Source organism: Geotrypetes seraphini, chromosome 3 (genome assembly GCF_902459505.1).
Source record: "Geotrypetes seraphini chromosome 3, aGeoSer1.1, whole genome shotgun sequence".
Lineage (NCBI taxonomy): Eukaryota > Metazoa > Chordata > Amphibia > Gymnophiona > Dermophiidae > Geotrypetes > Geotrypetes seraphini.
The window spans coordinates 138,237,658-138,259,916 of NC_047086.1; the positions used below are offsets into that span (position 1 = coordinate 138,237,658).

At 43.9% G+C, this 22,259-nt stretch overlaps 1 protein-coding gene across 10 annotated transcripts in view; it reads left to right on the forward strand.

Moving 5' to 3' along the window:
• Window positions 1-379: 379 nt before the first annotated feature.
• MAPRE3 (microtubule associated protein RP/EB family member 3) overlaps window positions 380-22,259 on the forward strand; it is a 203,890-nt gene continuing 182,010 nt past the window's right edge. For 3 of the 10 annotated variants that reach the window (XM_033939394.1, XM_033939390.1, XM_033939392.1), the window contains exon 1: window positions 381-507. The gene's annotated coding sequence lies outside the window, so the exon portion shown is untranslated. The other 7 variants (XM_033939398.1, XM_033939396.1, XM_033939393.1 and 4 more) reach the window with 7 other exon arrangements.

Consider the following 22,259-nt stretch of genomic DNA (forward strand, 5'->3'; position numbering starts at 1 on the left):
AGTTGGTGACAGAGGGTCTCTGTGGGGTTAATGCTGGTGGAATATGAGTGTCTCTAGGACTGGAAACCAATGACAGAGGGTGTGTGATTGTTAATGGGGGGAAAGAATGTCTCTGGGAGTGGAATCCAGTGACTGGAAATTTTGCAGGGCTAATAGTTGTGGTCTCAGTGTGTGTGTGTGTGTGGGGGGGGGGGGTGTCTGTGGGGTTGATAGTCATGGTGTGAGAGTGGAAACCAATGATGGGGATGTTAATGGTGGGGGGTCTCTGGGAGTGGAAGCTAGTGACTGAGGGTGTCTGTGGATTTAATACTGGGAGTGTGAGACTGTCTCTGGGACTGGAAGCTGGTGACAGAGGGTGTCTGCGAGGTTAATGCTGAGGGGGTGTGAGACTGTCTCTGGGACTGGAAGCCGGTGACAGAGGGTGTCTGCGGGGTTAACGTGAGAGTGTCTCTGGGTTTGGGAGTTGCTCCGTCTCCAGGCTGCGATGGCTGTCTCTTGGTGGCGCAGGTGAGTGCGCATGCGCAACGCCGGCAGTGTAGCGTTGGATCCGGTGCGGCGGTGGACGCTCGAATCTTCTCCCGGCCCAGTCCCGCTTATCGTGAGCTCGGTGAGTAGCGGGGATGGATGGGGCTTCAGTGTATCCGGAGCGCTGGGAGGGAGCGCGCCCTCCCCCCTGCTTCTTCCCTGGCCCTGGCCTCCGTACCGGGGTTGCGATGCGATGCGCTGCGAGCCGGGCAGCTGCCGGCCCTTTTTGTGGCTTTGCTGGTTGCAGGGTTCTTGGCGTTGCGGCCTGGCCGAGGCTAGCGCAGGTTTCTCCCGGTTCTCGCTGCCTTCGGTGGTGCTGATCTTTAGCCTCTTGCCGCACGCCGTTTAGACGAAGGGTTATCGTTGCTTGCTTTCAGGAGAAAAAGGCTTAATGCCGAGGGAATTAGCAAAACCTACTGTTCATCAGGGCTTGTGCCGGGTGGTTGGGGAGGGGAGGGGGGGGGGAATCTCTGTGGGAGAGTCTTCCTGCTGACTGGCATCTTCATTAGAAATCCTGTCCTCATGGCCTGTGCTCCGTGGGCAGACTTTCCCGTGGTACTGGCCAGCTTCGTGTGTGTCGCAGCTTCCTCGCTTTCGGGGCCCTTGGCTGATCTTTCTCTGGACTGCCAGGAACTTTCCTGCTGTGTGCTTGAAGATGTCTCGGGAAGAGCTCCCACTCCCTTCAGGTTCTAGAGGGGCAGAGAGATCCTACATTTGTGCCCCCCAGAGGAAAGTTAAGTCCGGGGAGCCGACCTTTCCAACCACGTAAGGTCCTAAGCCCTTCCCTAGAGTGTTCAGTACTGCCAGAACCGCGCAGGGCAATGATTCAAAGGAGCCAGGGATACAGAAAGGGAGCTGAAGCAAAGAGGTTTTTTTTTTTTTTACTAGAGTCTTCCTGCGTGTTTTTAAGGGATTTTCAGCATGTTGTGTTGAAATCTATCTGCTCGCCTACACTGGGGATAGTTGGAAGTAAGTTGAAACAAACCAAGCTGAGTTTGTAGTACTCTGTTGTGTTCCCCAAGAACAGCCTTTTTCTGACAGTGGGGTATATAGCTGGGGAAAAAATAACATCCTAGCGCAAAGGAATTACAGAATTAGACAGAATTTAATAACTGTGAAGTTATGGAAAACCATTTTTCAAATAGTTAATGATCTTCAGCAGCAGCATTTGCTTTCTCCAATAAAACCCATTCTGGGCTCTTTGGGGAAGACAGGCTAAATGAATGATTAAATACATAAAAAATAACTACAGTATATTTTTCTTTTTGACATGTGGTTACTTTGACTTGTTTGCTCTCAGATCAGTCCCAAATGTTGAATACAGTACTCCCCTGAAATTCGTGGGGGTTCCGTTCCAAGACCACTCACAAATTTTGAAAATCTGCGAATATTGGATGTGGTGCGAAAATGGCTACATATGCCCTCCAAATCAAATTTAAATAAAGTAGTTTGTGTGTTCTCACCAATAATGATGAAGGTATGGACAGGAAAACAGCAAAGCAGAGGATTTACAGCTCCTTGGGTGGCGCCTCTTCTTCGAGCATTTGGGTGACATCTTAGGGCTTTCACCAGTTCGTGAAACACTCGAGATAGCTACACTCTGACTGGCTACTTTCAAAACTCCCGCCAAACCTTTTCAATCATCCTGATTGGCCACTGTGCTTCCAGACATTCTGTATATGTAAATTTAGCTCACAAGGGATGATTGAAGCATGGGAGCACCAGACAGTATGGTTCGGACTCTCAAAGTTAATAAAAATGGCATTGATGTTGCAATTCAAACATGTACAGTAAAACTTTCCTTGCCATCATGAAGAAACAACGACCGTACGGTACATGGGGAAGAATGAGGCAGCAATCGGGAGTACAGTATCAGTAATTTTCTGTAACAACAATAAGAAATAAGAATTACTGTTCATTATATAGTTCTAAATTAATTCTCATCAGGAAAATACAAGAAAAACTGCGATTGAGTGAGGGAAATTTGCAGATGAAAAAACCACGAATGACTAGGGATGCAAAATGTGAATAAGCGGGGGAGTACTGTACTTCCAGTAGTTGCTCTTCTCTTTACTTGGGATGATGCTTTCTCTGTTTAATTCTGGGCCTTACCTTATAACTTGAGAGCGCAAGGAATTGTAACCAGAGGAGCCTCATGGGCATAAGCTCAGAAGCTTACTGTTCAACTTCCAATGCACAAAAGGGTTCTTGGTAGTACTGCCCGATTCATCGAATAACTTCGGTGAATTGATTTGTTTTCTTAAAAAATCGGGCTGGCCAATTCAGTGACCAAACCTCCTCCCCGCATATCTTCGGGCCTCCTAAATCAGGAGCAGCAGCGCTCTGGCAGTGAAAAGCCTGTTCTAAGTGCTGTCTCTTGTTGGCTGTCCATTGCTGCCGCTGCTGCTCCTACTTTAGGAGGCTCGATATCAGAGCTCATGGTGGGGTGGGGGGTTGGTTGGGAAGTGCTGCAGAGGTGCCAACGCTGTGGGTACCGTCAGCTTTGCAGTTTTAGAGGGCTTCCTGAAGGCTGGCATGTTTTCCTCTTCTCTCCACCATCGTCTGGCTTCCCCCTGGCTTCACCTTAAAAACTAATTACTGCCTGCAGAGGATTGCTGGTGATATAGCGATTCTAGTAGGCTGCTGTCGGCCTCAGCTGCTTGTTCCCTCTGCTGTGGTCCATCCCAGACCAAAACAGGATGTGATGTTAGAGGAGGGGCAGGACCGCAGCAGAGGGAACATGCAGCTAAGCTGACAGCCTCGGGAAGGGGCCTAAGGCTCTGATTTTCCCAGACATCTAAGGCCCCCCCCTATGGGGCGTCCTTGCCAATCGGAGCCTAGGCCCCTTCTGGGTGCGGGTTAGTGTGGATGTGGTGGGAATTTTAGGGCAGCGGGAGTATGGGCATCTGTCTCACTGTAGAGGGGTGGTCATGCCGGAGATTTTAGGGCAGTGGGAGAGTGTGTGCATCTTTCCTGCTGCAGGGGGTGGGGCATGCATGGCTGGGATTTCTGGGCAGCGAGATAGTGTGGGCATCTGTCCTGCTGCAAGGGGTGGAATTCACGCAGCCGGGATTTCAGGGCAGCAAGAGTGTGTGTGCATCTCTCCCGCTGTTGTGGTTTTTTGGGGTTTTTTTTTTTGGGGGGGGTTCTTGATGCGTTTTTTCTGCACATGTGCCTATTGCTGTCACCAGCAATGGGCACTTGCAAATTTAGCGAATCTTCGCTGCTGTCTGCCGACTTTATTTGCATGTGTGATTTTTGAGAATGTCTCACTTTTTTTAGATTCTCTATCAAAACAGCTGCGTTAGCAGACTGTTACTTTTTAATGCGAGTTTTTGAGAATCCTGGCCTGATAGTTCTATGCATATACATTTTAATACTCCTTGCAATGTATCATTAGTATCACTAATATTAAAATGAACTCCTTTGTAATTCACAGCAAGGAACACTCGTCTTTCAGTGGTCAACATTTTCAGACAGGTCTGGAGCTGTTGGTAGCTTCAGTAGGAGCATTTTTGCTTGAATTTAGGAACAGTTTGTACATGTTTGTGTGCATGTGTGTTGCACGCCTAACAGCTGCGTCATTGAATTTAAGCAATCATATGTGGGACACAAATAACAGCTGTGTCCAAATTCACAGTGGAACTAAAAAAAAAAAAGAGTTCTGAACTTTCCATAGCAAAGGCTTCAGCTGCAACTGGAAGGGTGTTTTTTTTCGCTTGCTGCTGCTTGCCTCTTTGGAGCTACAGCGATCACATCTGTCCACTGGGCTGGCATACGGGAGATGTGCCAACCGCTCAGTTCTTGTGTTCAGACACCAGGCACGTTTTTCCACATTGTACCACTGATGCTCAAGAATCGTGCATATAATTTACTTGCTATTTGTGTAAAGCATTGCCCGATAAGTTAGAATCATCTGTAACCTAGTGTTTTCTGGTTTGCTGGAGTTTTGTGCATCTGCCCCATAGAGCCCGATTCACTAACCTGCCCGATCGATTCAGGAAGAAAGAATATTCAAATGGGACGCTAGGTAGCGATCCCCATGCAAGTGCAAACCATCTACTTTGCCTGTAGATGGTTTGCACATGTGTTTGCTGTCCATTTTTGCTGGGTTTAAAAACTTTTTTAAAAATTGGCCCCGACTCTCCTGCTCTCCCAGGGAAGGGCAATCCCCGGCGGCAGCAGCCCTTTCCCCTTCGCCGACTCGACTCTTGACAAAAGTGCATACTGTAGCAGCACTCAAGTTCACTGCCTCGGCGAGTCCCTGCCGCGTGAAGAGCCACAGCTAGCCCCGGTGAGTCCCTGCTGCGAAGAGCCACAGCAAACTTTTTTTTAAAAGCAGGCATAATTATTGACTCTCCTGCTCTTTTCCGCCCTTCCCCGCAGTGCAGCCCCGCTTTTAACCCGTGGGTTAAAACACGGGCTTGCATTGGGGGGAAGGGCGGAAGAGAGCAGGAGAGTTAGGGTGGCAAGAGCAGTGTAAGGGCTATCCTCCAGTGCTGTTCTGAGAAGGAGAAGCGGCAGAGAGTAGGGGGCAGAGAGCAGTTTTTTTACACAAGCAACTGGTCCTCACCAGTTGCTTGTTTTATGATCAGCCAGCCAGTTGGTGTGTCAGGAAAAAGTGTAGTGAATTATGTCCTTCCTGCTTTGCATGCCGTTTCCCCTCATTTGCATGCACGGATCCGGATCAGATCGGTACACAGGTTAGTGTAAAGGGCTCGCAAACCAATCGGTACACGATCGGTTTGCTTAGTGAATCTAGCCCTTAGTCTCTTCCTTGAGCAGAAGATACAGGGCATGATAAGGTGGAAGATAGATTTAATTTAAACAGAAATCAAGACCAAAGATGAAGTCTGCATTTGAGGAAGGAACCTGTGTCTCCTCAAACCAATGTGCAGCTGCATTATCTAGTAGACATTGTTTGAACCTTATAAAGAAAGGAGGTTTGATCACCAACACTGTCTTCCCAGCTCCTAAATTTTTATTGTGCCTGAATTCAAGAAAGCCTGGGATAGGCACGTGGGATCCCTTAGAGAGGGAAAGATAATGGTTAATGCGGATGGGCAGGCTGGATGGGCCATTTAGCTTTTATCTGCCATCATGTTTCTAAATTGCATAGGTTCTCAATATCAACCTAATAGCTCAGAAGAAATCATTCTTAACCTAAAGGCCACAAGTAATACTTGGGACCTGGGTTGGCCACTGTTGGAAACAGGATATTGGGCTTGATTGATCCCAGAATGGTAATTCTTAGGTTTTTAATATTCCGGTTTCTGTGACCTGAAGAGAAAATGCTCTATTAGTTTTCTTCATTATATGCTTGCTATTAAACCAAAAAAAAACTACCCAGTGTTAGCAAAGCTTGGGATTTATTGGAAAGTAGAAGCTTGACAGAGTTTACTTGTCAAGAGTTTACTTGTCATAAGCATTGCTTATGTTCTTATGTATAAAATAAGCTTGCACGAACAGGTTGTTTCTCAGTAATGTGGATTCAAAGCCTTTGTGGAGGAATTCCTTGTGAAGGTCTGGGCAGAAGCAGAGCTCCACTCAGGTAACTAACTCCCAGTGAGAGTGAGGCATTTGTCTCCACCTTGGATACTGTAGTGTAAATAAAAAGTTGCTTTAGCTTTTTTAATTCAGTTGTACTTATAAAATATGTGCTGTCCTCTCTAACCCATACAGGCTTTGGCTAGAGTTATGCTGCAGGGCTAATTTATAACTGGATGGTTTAAGTGCAAACTAACTTGTCTGACTTAGGTGAATTCTGGTTTAGGATACAATGAAAATATTAAATCGTATGAAATATTTCAAGGTTTTGTGAGTTGTGTGAAATATGAGCGTGATTATTTTGTGTTGTTTTTGGTGCTGCAGAAAAAAATATCATTCGTTCAATTTTAATAATAAAAATAGCTTTATTTATATCCCGTCTGGGCTCAGAAACAAACTGAGAACTGAAATCAGACTGCACAGAATAGAGGCCAGAGGCAAGTCTTATTCGGTGCTTTACAGATGAAGCAAGGCAGAGGATTGAAACATGTGACCAGCATGGCACTGGGTACACTTCACCTTCTCAGTAGACATAACTGAAGCAAATATCAACTAAGGCCTTGGGGTGAATAGAAACATTATGGCAGATAAAGGACAAATGGCCCATCTGGTCTGCCCATCCACAGTAACCATTATCTCTTTCTCTCTCCGAGAGATCCCACGTGCCTATCCCGGGCCCTCTTGAATTCAGACACAGTCTCTGTCTCCACCACCTCTTCCGGAGACTGTTCCACATATCTACCACCCCTTATGTAAAAAAGTATTTCCTTAGATTACTCCTGAGCCTATCACCTCTTAACGTCATCCTATGCCCTCTCATTCCAGAGCTTCCTTTCAAATGAAAGAGACTCGACTCATGCGTATTTACATTATGTAGGTATTTAAATGTCTCTATCATCTTTCCTCTCCCGCCTTTCCTCCAAACTATACAGATTGAGATCTATAAGTCTCTCCCCATATGCTTTAAAAAAGCCAGCTCTAGTGAATAGCACTAATGAAGGCTGCAAAAGATCTAGGCTTTATAAATAGTGCAGTGTTTTTAGATCCATCTAAGAATTTCGATGCTGTAAATCATGAGGTACCTTTTAGATCGATTAGAGACAGTAGGTTTCATTGAAAGCACAATAACTTGATTTAAAATCTACCTGAAAATAGAAGGGCAAATCAGATGAGGCATGCTACATAACATTTGTTTATCCCTTAATTTCTGTGTGAGGCAGTTGCTGCGCTGTTTGTCAAGCAGAAGCTTGATATGTACCAAAGCTTTCCAAATATGGCCTGGTGACTTCACAATAAATTCTAGGAGTTTATGCATGGGCCCCTTTTGTCGATTGTTTGCTGCACAGGCTAATGTTTTTTGTTTGCGGTTCTGACTGATACCCTATCAAATTGGGACCCTCGATGAAGGCGTGTTAACCGAAACACGGACCATGTCGGGTCCCTTGGTTTATTTTAAGGTGGTAATGTTAACTGCACTTCTTGGTTTGATACAGTAAATTTAGCCTGCATCATTGTACATCTGTCTGCAGTTTCTTCTTGTTTTGCTGGTGACTTCACAACCATTCAGGTTTTATATGTGAAAAATGCTTTTGGTGAGATATTGCAGTAAAAATAACACAGACAATAAAATCGCACGGATATGCTTGAGATGAAGATCCAGCACCAGTAGATCTAATGTATACTCTTATGTAGATAGCCTGAAAATCTGACAGACTGAGGGTCACCAGGACAGGTTTGAGAAGTCCTGATATTTGTAGGTGTGTCTCCCAAGTTCAAAGAGATGATAGTCAAAGCACTAGATTTGGCAAATCCAGATAGTTATTCCAAAGCTGTACCAGTCTGGGAACCATCATTAATTTTGATGCCAACTCCTGAAAGATCATTTAAGTAGTGTATTTTCAGTATCATAATGCATTATATTGTTTTATTTGGCTTGTTTGTCTTTCTTGAATAGTTTGTAAACTCTGTCAAGCTCTTTGTGTACATTATGTATGTCTAGTAGCATTATAGAAATAAGTAATGGTAAGGTGCAGTTTGCTAGAATTTCCAATATAGCATAATTGTTCCGAGTAGTACAACAGTGTTGTATACTGTATATTCCATGTGTTGATGAGATGTGGTTTATTCCTTCAATTACTCTCCTCACCAAGTCTCAATTATCCCTCTCTCTCTCAACAATTTCTATTTGGCCTCAGTCTCTTCCTCTTCCATTCAATCTGTACTACTCATCCACTGGCAGACTTATCCCATCTCATTTACTGCCTTGTCTACTGTACAGTAAGATGGTTGTTCTTGTTCTTACATTCCCAAGTCTACTGTCTCAATCTGAGTTAAATGGATGGATTCCAGTTAAAGGAAAAAGGAAGTAGTTGTGGCTTTTGCTGGCAATCAAAATTTTAGTCTGATCTTGCATGTTCAGAAACACTTTTTTTCATAGAAGTTTTATGCTCTGATGATAGCTAATGAAACTAAATTAAGTTATGCCAGTAGAAAATGCTTCAGGTAAGACACTACTTTCACCTGTGAAAATGTTCTACCCCTGTTAGTTTCAGATTTACTCTAGAAGTCTAGATGAAGATCTACAGAGATGCCAAGTTACCCAGTTCCAAGGTGGAAATTTGAAGACAGCCCAGGATTTCTGACCACCCCATCCTGGTGTATTATGAGACCTGCAATACTTATTTCAGTCAGGTACTACCAACCCCACCCACAGTGCTTTGGGATGCAAGTTCAACACTAGGACTGTCCCAAAATCTCCAGTCTGGAACTGGGTAACTTGGTAGTTCTGCATCTATTAACAAAATGCATTTGTACGTGCATTGGTAGTAATTTCTGGAATCAATCAATTTTTTAAAATCTTTAAGTATTCCAAACATTGTGCTATTTTTCCTCTTTCTTCAGGCTTTTCTTTTAATATTTCAGTCAACAAATGTAAAATACATGGTAAAAATTGTATGTAAGGAGCTTGCAGGTTACTTTGTTTGAGCAATGGTACATGATTTTTATTCAAGGTTTTAATTTCCAACATTCCTGGAACAGACAATATTCCTTAATAAAGTTGCATCCTATGTGGATCGTTCTTTGAGTCTCTTCTCTTGCTTATGAATTTAAAAATTTTTAACTTTTTTGTAATAGCAACCCTTTTACGGTCTCTCCTCTTTTTCTGAAACTTCTTTCCCAAGTTTTGCTTTAGTTTAGTTTATTGAAAATCTTAACATACTATTTCCCAATCTTATATAAGGACATAGCAAAGTAGTTTATAGTTTAAAAAAATGAAGAGGATAAATAAGAAATCTAAAATGGTGAAAGTGGGTAAATAAATAATTAATTATAAACGTAGATGCTCCACTTTTTAAATTGAGTGAACAGTTTATTTGGAGAGCATGTGCTTGTCTTATAGGTTAGCTCGTGTATAGTAGAACTACTGTATATACTCAAATATAAACCAAGATATTTGGTCCCAAGATTGGGTTCTCAGTTTATATTTGAGCCTCCTTTGGATGATGGTGCTTTTCTTTCCCCTCCCTTCCCCACCCGATGACCAACTATGCTATTTTCCACCCCTCCAGATGCTCGACACTGCTATTCTTAACTCCTCCAGATGCCCGGCGCTGCTATCTTCCACCCCCTCCCAATGATCGGCAGTGCTATCCCCACTGATGGCCACTGCTGTCTCTCTCCCCCTCCCACCCCCCCGCCCGATGACTGGCACTCCTATCCTCCACTACCTGCTCCCCCTTGCCCCAGACCAACATCACACTTACAGTCCCGACACTCTGGAAGCCAACACCGACGCTCTGTGTTGGGCTGAAGAGCCTTGAGCATCTATGCATGCTCAAGGCCTGCTGGCTCCCGTCCTCTCCAGGATTCTTGAAGGTAGTCCAGCAAGCCGTGAGCATGTACAGATGCTCAAGGCTCCCTATCTGCCTTTGCATACAGTTCAAACTCCTATTGCTGACCTACAAGTGTGTTCATTCTGCTACCCCTTAATATCTCTCCTCTCTCTTTATACCCCTTACAGAGAACTCCATTCCTCAGATAAACTGCTCTTAGCTTAGCTGTACCCTTCTCCTCCACTGCCAATTCCAGACTTAGTTCCTTTCTTCTTTTTTTTTTTTTTAATTTTCCAGACTTTGTTCCTTTCATCTAGCTGCCCCCTATGCCTGGAATAAATTACCCGAGTTTGTCTGCCAAGCCCCTTCCCTTGTTTAAAAGCAGACCGAAAACCCACCTTCAATCCATTACCGTACTCCCCACTGCCTACCAACCCAGCCAGCAGATTAATCATTCCCCTTAATTGTATCCATAACATCCTGTTTATCTGTCTTGTCTATTTAATTAAAAACAGTATAAACTGCTTAAAATCTAAGCATGTACATAAAAACATACATAATATCGAAACAGACAAAATGTCTCAAAAATAAGTAAAATCTGATGTTGATTTTACTACATCAAATTACAACTCCTACTATATCAAACATCTCTCAGCCCTAAGGGACATAGCATAGCTCCAATTAGGTTGAAGACCTCCCTTTAAACATCACATGAAGGCATCTACGAATAGTTGGGTTTTTAGCTGTTCCTTGAACCTCATAAGATCTTTACACAGTCTCAAAACCCCAGGAAGTAAATTCCAAAGTTTTATACCAACTATAGAAAACATGAAGTTCTTCGATCTTAGATTGTAAGCTCTTTCGAGCAGGGACTGTCTTCTTTGTGACTCTGAACAGCGATGCGTAATAAATAAATAATGCGTAATAAATAATAGCACTTTAGAAATAATTAATAGTAATATATAGTTGGGGACAAGAAAATACAAAGTTATTATAATAAATAAGTGGATGATGGATAAACTGAATAAGTTGAAGATACGTACCTTATATACTCAAATATAAATAGATTTTGGGGTGAGAAAAATGGCCCAAAAATGGAGGTCTCGGTTTATATTCGAGCTACCACCTGACCACTTGGTACAGCTATCCTCTTCCTGCTGTACTACAGGGGCGTCCTCCCCTCCGAGTCACTATCCACAATACATGCACAGTTTCTGGAGCCACTATCCACATACATGCCCCCACCCCTTAGTCATTGATCCCCATATATCCGTTGGTGCTGCCGCCGCAAATTCACTGACTTCCATACACTCATGGATTGTACTGCCGCTGATCTGCTTTATGTTGAACCAGGCGGAGCCTTGAACATCTTTGAGCATCTGTGCATGCTCAAGGCTTGCTGGCTCCCGCCTTCTCTGACAATCTTGGAGGCAGATGCTCAAGCCTCCATCCTTTCAACATACAGAGGATTGGCTGCAGCAGAACTTACGGGTGTAAGGAGGTCAATGGCTCTGTTGGGTGTATGAAGGTTATTGAATCTGCAGCGGTGGCAGCAACACCACCAATGGGTATTTGGAGGTCAGTGACTCAGGGAGTGGGAGTATGTATTGTGGATAGCGTCTCTGGTGTGTGTTGTGGATAGCGGTGCCCTACCCATAGGCAGTTTAGTGACCTGTGATGCACCGGGAGAGGTTCGCTACAGGTGCTCTGATGACTGGCGCCAAGAACCTCTTCTGGGCAGCAGCAACAGCAGTGTTCCCAATTTGTTGCTTTTGGCATCGGGCCTTCCTCTCTCATGGGTCCTGCTTTTGGGGAAACAGGAAGTAAACGAGACCTAGCAGAGAGGAAGACCCGATGCCAAATTGTGCAGGCTGCACTGAAGAGCAGCAAATTATGAAGGCTGCGCTGAAGAATGGAGGGTGACAAAGAGAGAGAGAGGGGAGAGGGAGAGAAATGCTGTACCTGATTGAGGAGGGAGAGGGAGGGAAACAGAAGACCAGGGAAGGGAGAGAAGACAAAAAAGAGATGCCAGACGATGGGGAAAGAAAGGATGGAAGGAAAGGAAGGCCAGGCCATGGAGAGGGGAGGAAGAGATACCAGGGCATGGGGGGAGGGAAAGAAAGGAGACAGAGATGGAAAACCAGGGAGGGAAGGAAAGGAAAGAGAGGAGATACCAAAGCATGGAGGGGGGAGGAGGGAATGAGGCTGAGATGCCAAACCATCAGGAAGGAAGGGAGTGATTGAAAGGAATTGCCGGAATATAGAGGAAGGGAGATCACAGGGCATGTGGGAAGGGAAGCAAAATACAAACCAAGGGGTGAGTTGGGGTGGGAAAGAAGGAAGGAAAGGAGAAGGGAGAGATACTGGAGCACGGGGGAGAGAGTGGAGACAGAGAAAAATGGCAGGAACAGAAAAAGAGGACAGATGCTGGATGGAATGGAGAATGAAGAGAAGATAGAAAAGCAGAAATCAGAGCTTACAAAAGGTAAAGAAAAATTTTTTTTGTTGTTGCTTTAGAATAAAGTAGTATTGTAGCTGTAACTAGAAAATGGAAATAAGGTAATCTTTTTATTGGACTAATTTTAATACATTTTTTTACTAACTTATGGAGATCAAAATCCTCTCAAGGGTTTTGCACTAAATAAAAATATTTAATGTTAAAAAAAATTTGTTAAAACTTATGGCAAGGATGTTTGGTCTTTGTAGGCTTGCTCACCAGGATCACCCAAGTTTCTAATCTCAGTTTATATTCGAGTCAACCTTTTTTGGGGAGGGAAAGGTCACCTCGGTTTATATTTGGATCGGTTTATATTCAAGTATATACGTTGTGTCTTTGTAAAATAAGCTAGACATAGCTGTACATCTGGATGCTAACTGAGTTTAGACAAGAAAGAAAGTAGGGATGGGCAGGCTAGATGGGCCATTTGCTGTCATGTTTATATGTTTCTATGAATCCGTGACATTCAGCCTTGGGTGTTTTAAGAAAGCTCCAGATGGAGCAGTTGAATTCTTAAAAATATTGTAGAGCATGCCAGTACATTTTAGATCATGACATGATAGTACTCAAAAAGCATGGAAATACTTAATAGGATATGACAGGACAAGACCTTATACAACATGGGGTAGTGATGTTATGAGTTTGGTATGACATTACGATAACTAATAGAGCTTGACAGTACATTTTAGTGCCTGACAGTATGTAGGATGAGGCTATATAGTCATGCAATATTTAAATTTTGGGGTAAATTAATTCCATTCCTCTTTTCATTGTGTCACTATGATTTAAATCAAATCCGCCCTGCTCAGGTACAAATACATTATAAGCCCTCCTCAATGAGGAAAATACCTATTGTACCTGAATGCAACTCACTTTGAGCTACTGAGAAAAGCATGTGCTAAATCCGAAATATTCCTGGGAAATCTTCAGCACTAATAGATGTGATACTAAGTCTCATTCCTCCTTTTGGAGCAGCTGTTCAGCCTGCAGGTTCTTCGGGGCATATCCATGTCTCTACACGCTGCATACATTTTCATAACATGCATTTATACTGCTTCTAAGCTGACAATTTCTCGTCTCTCGTCTCACACTCAAGAAAGACTATGCTGCAGCAATTACAGGAGCAGGCAATAATTCAAGGGAGAGAACCATGTGTCTTTAGGAACCAACCAAACATAAAGGCAAGTAAACATTATAGCATGCAATAGTCATTCCAAGCACCAGCTACAGACCCATCATATTCTGTTACTCTAACCAGAAGCTTAGTGTATTAGGTCAAAATATAAAATGTAAACAATATATAAATTTGCTTTTACACTGACTGAGGGGGTGATAACTAGCTATGAGTAATTTCCAGAATGACAATGAAGTCAGTTGGAATCTGTCATGAGAGAGGGTAGGGCTCAAGGCTAGACTATACCTAGAAACATGACTGCTATTAATAGGTTTTGCTGCCACAGTGATCATTTGTTATTAGAGGTAAAATGATTTTATTAGGAAGTAGTAACAGCAGCTCTCATGCTTAGCCTTCCAAAAATCTGAAGATCAGTCACCCCATAAAGAACTGGAATGACTGATGGATGTGGATGAATATTCTTTTTAACCATGGCTGCAAGTGAACATGATGAAACTATAAACTCAGTCCACTCACAGATAACAGAAATGATGGAGAACTCTAAACTACAGATAAAGAATCAACTACAGCTTACAGAACATGGTCTCAATTCCCCAACATACAATGGTCTGAATTCAGTAAACTCTACAAAAAGTACAGCCACGCATCCTGTGACCTTAACCACTGCCCATCATATCTCCTTACAACCTCCAGCACAAAATTCCGTACTCTACTTCTGCAATGGATACAAACCTGCTCACTGACGGCCTTTTCCCAACTGACCTCAGCGAAATCATCATCACCCCAATCCAAAAAGATCCAAAAGGACCAACAGACCAACCATCCAACTACAGACCCATTGCCTCAATACCTCTATATGCCAAACTGACAGAAAGACTAGTAGCCAAACACCTCACCAACTATCTAGATGACCATAATATACTTCACCCCACGCAATCTGGCTTCAGATCCAACTTCAGCACAGAGACATTACTAGGCTCCCTCATTGACACAGCCAGACAACACCTCAGCACAGGAAAAAAAATGCTTCTCATACAACTAGACCTTACCCCAGCATTTGACCTGGTAAACCATAACATCCTACTGCAAATTTTGGATGCAATAGGCATCTCAGATAAAGTATACTCTTGGTTTGAAGGCTTCCTAAAATCCAGAACATACAGAGTAAAATCAGATAAAGAAAAATCTGAACCTTGGTACAACCTTTGCGGCGTACCACAAGGATCCCCGCTATCTCCTACTCTCTTCAACCTATACACTGCATCTCTTGGAACATACCTAGATAATCTAGGCATTACCACCTACAGTTATGCAGATGACATTACCATTCTCATACCTTTTGATCAACCAAAGACCGCCATGACAAACACACTACACCGAACACTAGAAACAGTAGCAACCTGGATGAAAGATCACAAACTGAAACTCAACATAGACAAAACTAAATTCATCCTCCTCGAAAATGACAAAGTCCCAACCATAACCAATATAGAAATTAACACAATCAACTATCCCATTCAAACTACCATAAAACTACTAGGAATGACTATAGACCGATGCTGCACCATGCAACCGCAAATAAATAAAACAATACAGAAATCCTTTGCAGTGATTAGAAACCTAAGACAAGTCAGGAAATTCTTCGAAAAAACACAATTCCAGCTTATAGTACAATCCCTAATCCTAAGTCTACTAGATTACTGCAACATCCTCTACCTCCCCTGCCCTGCTACAGTGACTAAACAACTACAAACAATCCAAAATACAGCTCTGAGACTCATCTACTCATTGAGAAAACACGACCATATTACAGAAGCATACATCAACTCACATTGGCTACCAGTCCAAGAAAGAATACTATTTAAATTCTACTGTATGTTATTTAAAGCCTTAAACGGAGACAGCCCAACCTACCTGAACAACCGCCTCATCCAAACCACCTCAATCAGACATAGAAAAACACACACTCCATTCACACACCCCTCGATCAAAGACTATACGATGGCCTCCTGGCCACTCAAGCAGTTAAACTAGATAACCAAATCTCCAATCTACTGATAATGACACCAGACTACAAGACGTTCAGAAAAGAAATGAAAACTATACTCTTCAAGAAATTCCTGAAACAGCCATAACTTCAGAAAAGAAATAAAAACTACATTCTTCAAGAAATTCTGAAACAGCCCTAACTTCAAACTTACCGTCCTTCCCCCCTCCCTCTTCCCGCCACACAGAAACTACATAACCTCTCTAGAAAGGACAAATGTTCTTCCATTGTAACCCTCTGTTTTTTATTTCTTTTGTAATCCGCCTTGAACCGCAAGGTAATGGCGGAATAGAAATCTCTAATGTAATGTAACTACGCACATTTCAACATAGCATCTAATCTAATCTACAATTTATGAGTCGCTTTATGCCTAACTAGGTTCAAGGCAATTTTCAATTCAAGGATTAAAATCTACCGGTATTAGCAATCCCATCCCTGAACCATATAAACACTAGAAGAAACACTATCTTTTCAGTAGTTGCCCCTTCCCTCTGGAACTTAGCGCCTAACGCATTAAGAGAGATAACTAACCTCGAAATTTAAGTCTTTTTTTAAGATATCCCTTTTTAAAGATGCTTTTCAAGTTTGAGTGTCCTTTTAAGGATTTTTAAGCTTCTTTCTTTTATTAGTCCACTTGTATTGGACTTACTTGTTTTTAACCCCATCCTTTTGTTTCTCCTTTTGTACTTCTCTTTCAGAGGGGGTTGGATCGTGGCAAAAGAAAAGTACAGAGGAGACCACCATCTTAGGTACTCCTACCTTCCACTACCCGCTCCTCCCTACCCCAGACTGACATTATATTTACAGTCCCGATTGTCCAGAAGTCTACGCCAACGCTCTGTGCTGGGCTGTTCTTGCTTGTCTCCTGTCAGGAGAAGCTGCAACAGGTTGTCAGGGAAGGTCACTCCGATTTCGATGGCATGGCAGTATCTTCATGTTCTGAGGACCAAGGTGGCTACAATTGATGTGGTCCCTTAGACTTGGGCTTGAACTTGACTACATCCACTGCAGGATGCTTTGCTTTCGCGCTGGAATCCCCAGCAGGACCTGTTGCATGTACCCCTGCCCTGGACGACTGTGGTGCAGAACAGCCTTGCATGGTGGTTGCGACCCCTTTCGCTTTCCAGGGGCCTACCCCTTCAGATCTCGGTTTGGGTGATTCTGTCCACAGATGAGAGTCTAAACAGCTGGGGAGTGGTATGTATGACCATCCCTGTTCATGGCCAGTGGGTGCCCTCAAAGCGCTAGTGATCAATCAGTCACCTGGAGCTTCCAATTATTCAGCTGGCTCTTCATGTCAAGAATCATCTCTGTCATCGAGCTGTACTTGTCTTCTCGAACAATGCCATGGCTGTGGCTCGTGTCAACTGACAGGGGGCACGAGGAGTTCCTCTCTGAGCATGGAGGCTCAGCTTCTTTTTTGGTGGGTGGAGAGACATCTTGTGGTACTGTCAGCAGCACATGTGGCAGGAGTGGACAACATTCAAACAGACTTCGTCAAGACGCTGGACTCTGGAGAGTGGTCCCTGTCCCAAAGAGCGTTTGAGTGCATAGTAGATCAGTGGGAGTGCTCCGTATTCATGGTGACTGTATCCAACAAGAAAGCCGATTGATTCTTAAGTTGCTGTCGTGAGGCCGGCAGCAAAGGCCTGGACGCCATGGTTCAGCCATGGCAACGGGAGGGTCTCCTCAATGTCTTTCCTTTGTGGCCTATGATAGGGCATCTATTGAGGCAGATTGCGGCCCACGAAGGCCTGATGATTCTGGTTGCACCCCATTGGCCAAGGTGGCCATGGTATGCCGACCTGGTTTGGCTCCAGGAGGATTGGGGGCTCCTGTTGCCTTGTAATTTTCACCTGCTCACATGGGGTCCAGTTGCGATGTAGGATCCGGACTGCTTTGGTCTTACGGCATGGCGCTTTGGCTGTGATTGCCACATTGCTTCATACAAATGGTAGGCCAGGCCTGGTGAAACCTGAGACAGGTGGTTCTGTCTCTTCCACCAATTCCTTGGGTTCTTGAGTTTCTGCAGGCTAGCCTGAAGAAGGGGCTGGTGATAGCTTCGTTCTGAGTACAAATCGCTGGTCTTTTGTGTATGGGCCCCCCTCCTCTGAGGGGCTCCTTGGCAGCCCATCCGGATGTAGTTTGTTTTCTGCGGGGCACTCTGCATTTTAGGCCTCCCTTAACGCCTTCCATGTCCAACCTGGAATCTTTATCTGGTTCTTCGCTCTCTGGCTCGTCCACCATATTAGCTTCTGGAGCAGGCATCTCTGATGTATCTCATGATCAAGTTGATCTTCCTGGTGGCTATTACATCAGCCCGCGGGGTCTCGGAGCTACAGGCTCTTTCATGCAGGGATCCCTTTCTGCATATTACTACTGTGATGCTGCGTACTGTTCCTTCTTTTCTTCCGAAAGTGGTTTCCACTTTAAATCAGGAAGTGCAGCTTTCTACTTTTGCTTCCTCTGGTTTGAGGGAGCAGGACTGGGTGTTACGGTATTTTGTTGCGGTATCTGGTGGTCACCGATGAGTTTTGCCTTTCTGACCACCTGTTTGTTCTGGCAGGTCCTGCCTGCAAAGTTCGTCCAGCTTCTAAGGCTACCATTTCCAAGTGAATTCACATGGGCATTTCCGCAGCTTAGGGGTGGCCAGGAAGAAGCCCTACCTCCTTGCGGTGCGGGCTCATATAACCAGAGGTGTTTCATCCTCTTGGGCAGAGTCATCGGTTGTTTCTCTGGACGAGATTTGCAGGGCTTCTACCTGGTCCTCCTTATATACATTCACCAAGTTCTACAGGATCGATGTGGTGGCCAAGCAGGATGCTGCTCTTGGTGCCTCTGTTCTGGCAGCGGGCTCATCAGTCCCACCCTGAATTTTCAGGACTGCTGTGTTACATCCCACTGGTCCTGGAATAAAGTGGGATTGTACAAAAATGAAAGATTAAGTTCTTACCTTTGCTAATCTTCTTTCTTGCAAATCTACACTTTATTCCAGGAACCAGCCCTATTCTTTGCTGATTCACTGATTGTCTGCCTTTACAAGTACTGGTAAGCTGAATTTCTGTTTCTCTGACCAGCCTTTATAAGAGTGCCATCAGAATGGGTTTAGCACTTAGTTTGGACGGGTCCCTGTTTCAGGCGCCCCCCTCCTGACTGTGCAGGCTGTGTCTCCCTATATAACTGTTTTTTCATTCAGGTTTCTAATGTTTTCCAGCCTGTTCTCTCTTTTTTCATTGTTGCTGTTTTGCATTTGTTGATATAAAAAGAATTGATTTACTTGTCGGGGAGTTCTCCCCGTTCCCCTCTCTCTTGTTGTTATCCTCTGCACAGATGATTCTGGCAGCTTTTGACTGACTGAAGTACTGAGGCACTCTCATAGTGATGAGGTGTGAGGGGGAGGGGTTTAAATATCTGAAATGTTGAGGCTTCCTTCAAAGTTCTGGTGGATAGAGAGAAATAACCCATTGGTCCCAGAACAAAGTGTGGATTTACAAGAAAGAAGATTAGCAAAGGTAAAAACCTAATCTTGTGTTATTGTGTATGTAAACTTGTAACCCATTCTGAGCTCTTCTGGGAAGATGGGATATAAACCTAAATAAATAAAAACATCCTTATTTCATGATGAATAATATTTGGACTATAATATATCTTAAATAGAAAACTATCTTTAGATAAATTTTTTTCCTAAAAAAAGCATTTTATATATTAAAAAAAAATAAAATCTGATTTTTATCCACGTTCTACCTGAGGCAGTGGAAGAAAGCTGCCTAGGTAAAGGAAAATACCTTGTGTATCTGAATGTAACTTATCTTAAGCTACTACAAATTTTTGCTCACAATATTTGCTCACTCCAAATGCAAATATTGTGGGGCATTATCAAAGCATTCCCATCGCTTTTATTCAGGTGCCATTTGAACCAATCTTCTTTCACAGTATCTTTCCCATATATTCTAAGAAATACTCTGATAGCATTTCTTCTGCCTTTTGTTTATCATCATGATGGTAAAATAGTACCCAGAATGGTTTTCACTGCCTGCTGATTTAAAAAAAGTGATGTTTCTTCTCTGTTGCTGCATAGAGACCTTAGCTGGTGCCTTAGAGATTTGAACTGTTTTCTACAAGTCACTGTAGACTTCCTTGCTTAATGCTGGTGGCTAATGGTACTTTTAAATAAGTTCAAAATAGGAATTAGCTAGTTAGATGAGTCAGTTTCCAAGGTAATCTTCCACTTGGGAGAGTACCTCATGCATAAAAAAGGACAGCAGACTTAAAAGAAGTGTGTGGGCAGAAAGGAAAACACCTTTTAGTCACAACAAATGAAAAAGAACATTTTTGTCTGGATAAATATGTGTTACTGTGACCAGTATAAGACTGATTTCATATTTATGGGGATTCTGAATTGGTTTTCTCTCTGTGAATGCAGATTTTGATCCTAAACTTACACTGGTAAGAATAACTCACACAAGCTCTTTCACAAATAATAAACACATCCATTTACAGCAGAGTCCTTGATGGAAAAAATGCCTACTGTGAGTGCCAGAATGGAGGGATATTACATAACTTGTTCAGTGGCACTCAGGAGTGGTAGAATTGAGATTTGAGCTTAGGTGTCTAGGTCTTCTAGATCAGTGTTCTTCAACTGCCAGTCCACAGACCGGTGCCGGTCCACAGAATTTTCCTGTTGGTCCACAGCGCCAGCAGATGTATAGTACCCAAGACAGTGTTCTTCAGCTGCCGGTCTGCAGTGCGATCGATGCAGTGCTATCTTTGGGCTGGCTCCCTCTTCCTCATTGCCACAGTGCACAAAGCCGCAGGCAGCGGCTCCTATGCATGTCCTGCACCTGAACCAGAAGCCTTCTTTCTGATATTGCAACGTCAGAGGGAAGGCTTCCGAATAAGGCGCCGAAGGCGGGAGGAGCCGTTGCCCATGGTTTTGTGCACTGAGTCAGTGAGGAAGAGGGAGCCGGCCCGAAAATAACACTGGGGGGCAGCATAAAACAGCCAGGCGGGAGCAGGCCCAAAGTTAAGGCACAGCACGGTGGGCGGGAGACAACAAATGTAGGGGGAATGATTTTAGTTTTGAATTTTAGTGATTGAATTCTGTAAATTTTGAGAATTTACATCTGTCTGTATTTTGAACTGTTCAGGAAGAAATACATTTGTTTCTATTTCTCTGGGGGTTGTACTGCATGCAGAGTCCTGCATCTTAGGGTTTGTTTGTATATGTTAGTACTTTTAGTTTTTGGTTATCTGTGTTTTGATAGGAATGAATGTTGAGAAGCATACAGTGTGCTTTGTGTAGCTTAATTTTGTGGTTAACCATTATGTGTTGTTAATAAGATTATATTGTGTGTGTATATATGAAAAATGAATGGAAAAAATAGTGTTACAATTAATACTATTATGGGGCGGGGTCTGGTGCGGAGATGGGAGGGGTCTGGCCCACAACTTAGCCCAATGTTCTTCAACCGCCAGTCTGTGGACCAGTGCCGGTCCACAAAATAATTCTTTTATTTCCGCTGGTCCATAGTTGTAAAAAGGTTGAAGAACACTGTTCTAGATCAATGTTCTTCAACCTTTCACACCCATGGACCGGCGGAAATAAAATAATTATTTTGTTGACCGGCACCAGTCTGCGGACCGGCGGTTGAAGAACACTGGACTAAGTCACCCACATGTGAGAATATGCTGCCTGCTTGTCCTGGGATAAAGCACAGTTACTTACCGTAACAGGTGTTATCCAGGGACAGCAGGCAGATATTCTCGCTACCCTCCCGCCTCCCCGAGGTTGGCTTCTTAGCTGGTTATATGAACTGGAGACCACGAGGAGGGGATGCGCCCTCTAGTGGAGCAGGAAGGCACGCATGCATGGTGCAGCACAGCAAACTTGAATCTTCAATCAAGTTTGCTTGAAAAGCTGTCCGCGTTGGGGCTCCGTAGATGACGGATGGATTACGCAAAACCGACTGGCCAAACCGGCCGTCGCTCCTGGACAGAGTATCCAGGCAGTAGTGGGAGGTGAAAGTGTGAACCGAAGACCAAGTGGCAGCTTTGCAAATGTCCTCAATAGTGTTGACCTGAGGAATGCAACAGAAGCCGCTATCGCTTGGACCTTATGTCCCGTGACCCGACCATGCAGCGCGAGACCAGCCTGAGCGTAGCAAAAGGAAACACAAGCAGCCAACCAGTTGGACAAGGTGCGCTTGGAAACAGGGCGTCCCAATTTATTAGGATTGAGGAACCGTCCGATGAGACTGAGTGCGTTGAAGATAAAAAGCCAACGCCCTCTTACAATCAAGTGTGTGAAGCGCCACTTCTCCAGGATGAGAAACACCGGAAAAAACACCGGAAGAACAATGGACTGATTGAGATGAAAATCAGACACCACCTTAGGCAAAAACTTAGGATGAGTGCGGAGAACCACCTTGTCATGATGGAACACAGTAAAAGGCGGGTCCGCTACCAATGCCTGCAGCTCACTAATTCTTCGAGCAAAAGTGAGCGCAAACAGGAAGATCACCTTCCAAGTGAGAAACTTGAGATGAGATTTATCCATAGGCTCAAACGGAGGTTTCATAAGTTGAGCCAGAACTACATTGAGATCCCAAACCACAGGGGAAGGCTTGAGAGGAGGATGGACATTCAAGAGACCCCACATGAAACGAGAAACCAAAG